Source organism: Chaetura pelagica, unplaced genomic scaffold (assembly GCF_000747805.2).
Source record: "Chaetura pelagica isolate M959 unplaced genomic scaffold, ChaPel_1.0 scaffold180, whole genome shotgun sequence".
Taxonomy (NCBI): Eukaryota; Metazoa; Chordata; class Aves; order Apodiformes; family Apodidae; genus Chaetura; species Chaetura pelagica.
In genome coordinates this window covers 1,033,183-1,037,929 of record NW_009951794.1, presented here as the reverse complement: position 1 = coordinate 1,037,929, position 4,747 = coordinate 1,033,183, and positions in this window count along the sequence as shown.

The window sequence follows — 4,747 nt, the reverse complement described above, 5'->3', positions numbered from 1 at the left end:
CTGACACTGGCATTGTGGCTTCTTACAAAGCTTCTTACAAAGAAGCAGGCTCTAATCTGAAGTAGATGGTCCACATTTCACTGTAGTTAAACTCTGTAGATCCCAGAAAGTGACATCAGGGAAAACTTGGTCCTCTTTCCTGTATTCAGGTGCAGCCAAGGGGAAATCCAGCCAGAAAGGGACATGTTGAAAAAAGTGCAGGTGCCTCAATGCAAATAGAAGAATGCAATGTTTTCTGCCAGCCATTAATTTCCTGTCAATCCTATCTCCATCTCTGCAGGGCAGTGCTCCACTGGGCCCAGAGGCAAACCACAGCACAGTTAAAAGAGAAGAAGTGGACTGAAAGCCATGTCTGGATACAGCCTCTCCTGCACAGCAATGCCAGTCAGTACAGCACACATTCCCCACAGAGAACATTCAGTCATGCTGAAAACAGATCCTTCTTGAGACAGAGATCAGGCAGCTGCCTGCCTTGCTGCTAGCCCTTGGTTCTCCTCCTGCTCCGTGTGATTAACTGAGAGACAAGGAGTGAGCAGGCATTTTTTAGGTAGGTAGCACAGCCTGGGAGAGAGGACAATGGGGAGTGGAACTTCCCTCTCCTGTATGTTCTGGGTCCTCAAGCTTATGAGCTGGAAACAGGAGAATGTACCTGTATGAAAGGAGGTTTTCCAGTAGGAAAAGGAATCCTTTCCTATATTCTTGTGATCCCTAATCTTTCACCCTGAGAACTACTCTCAGGCCTTCTGCTATCCTGGCTAGAACAGACTGCCCTCCAAGAGGAGTGACTTTGGGGGTGTGGTTGATATGAATACAAGTGTTCTCGCTGCAAACAGGACAAACCAAGTGTCATGTGGTGTTAGAAATGTGGTCAGCTCATTGTAGGAAGCCATGATTCCTTTTGCTTGACGCTACTGAGTCCTCATCTGAAATGATTTGTCCAGCTTTTGGCTCCCCTGTTCAAAAGGGATGAGCAATGGTCTTGAAAACTTGTGCTATGAAGAGTTTGAAGGCATGTTTAGTCTTGAGGAAAAAAGGGATAATGTACATGAGGGGCAGTTACAAAGACAACGTGCCAAGCCTTTTTCATGAGTACCAGACAATGTAACAAGAGGCAATGACCACAAATCATTGCTTGAAAGCCTCCAGTTAAACATTAGGAAAATTCTTGACTATTGAGTAATGCAGAAATGGCACAGGCTCCCCAGAGAAGTTGTGGAACCTCTGCCTGAAAAGCCAAGACTGATCTGACCAACATCAGCAATAGATCTGCTTGAAGTGAGAGACTGAACTAAAGACCTCCAGATGTTCCTTTGCATTTCTGTGGCTTTAATGCACAGATTCCCTCTATCCATGGAAAGCTAACAATTGCTCAGAGCTAAGCAGAAAAGGTATCTGCAGCTTCACATCTTGTGCTAAGAAACAGACACTTTCCTGGAGTCTTGAAAACAGCTTTTTTTGAGTGGACCACTGGTTAGGAATCTTTGATCTCACTGCATTGTTGAAGACAGTGCATTCTATGTAACTTGTCAAAGCCTACTCTTCTAGAACACCAATTCCAGGACATCACTTCTCAAGTAGCCATCTGGAAATATCCCCAGCAGCAACAGGCTTTGGTAGCTTTCAGTGCTTGATGAACAGCATGACCTGTAGCCAGCCAGAGAACTGTGGAGCAAAGTGCATTGTATCACATCAGAAAGAAGTTCCACCAGCTGAGGAGCAACAGCACAGGGTCCTCTTGCTATCACAGGCTGGGCACATTCACAGTGGTAATCATATGCTGGGAAGCATTTCCACAGCCCATTACATGAACTTAGGGATCTGGTACAAACCTTTTCCATTCTGAGTCACTAGGTACCATTTGTCAGAAAATATGTGTGTGATATAGTGAACAGCAGCTGCCATCAACACTGTGTGTTAGTTCTGACCAGAACATAACATTGAACATAACATCCCTGCAGAGGGATTGGACTAAATGACCTTTAAAGGTCCCTTCCAACCCAAAACATCATGTGATTCTGTGAATTGCTGTACTGGGTGAGATCAAAGGAACCTTTAGACTCTTACACTTGAGACATTTCTCATCATCCCAACCTCCCCAGATAACCACCCTCCACACAATGTCCCACCCATGTGGCAAAGCCTTCTAGGGCACAAATCACCTCAAGTTGGTGAAAAATGTCATGTGACTGGAGCAAAACCAATAAGGCACACGTGGGAAGCAGTGCTGAAACCAGCAGTGAATTCTCTGTGTCACCACCAATAATGGGAGACAGAAGCACAAGCACATTCCTACCATCTCTATATGAAGCCTAAGAAGCCTTTGGCCTTCTCAGGTCTCAGTGACCTACTTGTCCCCCCACATGGAGGCTGTAATGCTCATGGGATACAGCAGACATCACCTTTAAAAGTGATTCCCTTGCACAATCTGCTAGTGAGCCCTGGCTGAGAGAGCTCAGAGCTGCTTGGCTTCTGCTCTGGTAGGAAACCTCCTCCTGTGGATCAATGGCCTGCAGAGCAGGCTCAGATGCCTACACAGAGAGCAATGTCTTTTGTGCCTGGGGCCAAGTCACTACACCTGCTCCTTCTCAGGTGATCAGGGTCCTTGATGCCCCCACCAGAAAGGGAGGTGCCCAGGTCCCTGGAGGGACCAGGAATGTCTGCATGGATGTGCTGCTACTCTGGGCACTCCTCAGAGGTAAGGTGAAATGAAGCCAAAAGCCTGCATGTGGTAGGTTATTTTTGCTGACTACTCTGCCCTGCATCAACCTAATCAGTATCCTGGGTGACTGATATCCAGACCCTCACAAAACACTGTAAATATCCTATAGCATAGAATGTACACACATCTGCCTGGTGGTGATATGCACATCAGTGCTTGATGTGTCTCTAAACACTGTGTCACACAGGTGACAGACTTAGTGACAAGCAGCTTTCTTGGACATGCTCCTGAATTAGGTTCCTCTCAATTATAACAACCAAAAATGACCTGGTGTTGAGAAATTAAAATATTTTTGTTCATCTCCTGCAACTGTTGCTTATCTTCAAGAGGAATTAACATACATTTCCTCAAAATCTCCAGAGGAACAACCTCCTGGGTAGTCATTGGTATAAAAGCCACTGGTTGCACCATGAAGTCATTCAGAACAAACACCAGTTTTGTTTTGGAGTTTTTGTATGACAAAAGTCCCCCAGGGGCTATAGCACTAGGGTTCTTCCTCATGAAAGACAGTCTGATGCTGTTTCAAGTGATCTTCACCCTTGCATTGGTACCTGTTACCTGAAAAACAGCACCCAAGGAAAGGGGGGTTTTAGCAATTTTGATGCCAGGCATCCGGACAAGCCTGTTCCTGCAGAGGGAGGTGCAAGTGGCTGAGCTTCAACAGGGATGTACGGGAAGATCACTGACTTCCCAGCCTGGCAGCTGCTGGGACAGACAGGGAAAAGCTGTGGCTGTGGTTTCTGGGAGCAGCTGTTTAGCACTACCCACTGCCCCAACGTGCCGTCCCACCGCGGTTATCCGGCTTTGCAGAGGTCTGGTGTAGGCAGAGCCGTTCTGCTCTGATCATGGTGTGGTTGTTTTCCCCTGCTTCTGAACACTCCTGACTACAGGAGACTATTTTAAACAGTAGAGTTCTAGTTTAGTCCCTTCCTTCCCCTCCCCACATCTTCAGAGAATTTTACTCCCAAATAATTTGCGTTTCCAGCTGCTGTACAAAACTGAACCTCAGCCCATGAGAGGATAGGAAACAGCAGCTGTGCATTCATCTCCTGGCTAAAAAATAGGAGGATCTGTGAGGTAAGAAAGCCAGAGCAGAAAAAAGCATCATGCAGAGATAGTCTCATAAATTTGAGAATAAGCAGAGAGCCATATCAGCTTAGAGCAAAGGTCCTGCTTGTATTTTGTGCATAAGTGTATGTTGGATACTTGGGGAAAATCCAACTTAATTTTTTCAATGCTATTTGTAATATCATGTAAGTATGTCATCTTCCCACCTACTTGTTCCCTTCCTAAAGTGAAACATCATAGCCTGGACACCTTGTCTCTCCAGTGCTCCCATAAATCTCGTCATCTTTCTTTGTATCTCCCTAAATTCACAGGCCAAAATAGAATCACAGACTCACCAAGGCTGGAAAAGACCTGCAGACAGCAGGTAGTTTGTGGTCCTGGTACAATGATTTCTGGTTTGTTCTCAGTAGATCCTGGTAATTCCTGCTACTCTATGTGCCTGTTATGGCCACCAGTAAGCACTGACTTGACATTTGGAGGCAACTATTCACTATTCCGGTGTATTTCCTATCTCCTAATCCTGGTCCTCCTTTCAGAGACTATAGGGTTTGGTCTGTGTATGGCTCAGTCACCATATGGACAGAGAAGCTGATGTTCTGTTTCATCTGCACAAAGGGTTTTTACACTGATGATTATACTGTCTGCCTTACAAGGACACCAACTTTCGTAGTGGCCTTCACCAAAACGACAGTGAGGACTGGAGGGTGGCACAGCCCAGACAGCAGAGCAGGGGAACAACATGTGAGGCAGCAAACATTTATTTGGAGGGGAGCAGCTTTTCACTGAGGGTCAGAGTTGAGCTGTTTACTCAGACTCCTCATGTTCCCAGCAAACATCACCAGAAGAGCTGGCTGAGGAGGTGACATTCAGGATGCCCTTTCTATCACCCACCAAAGCAGCTGAGGGGCTCCTGTTACGGAGCAGGGGAGGAGGGTGGGCAGGCTAAGACAAAGAAAAAAG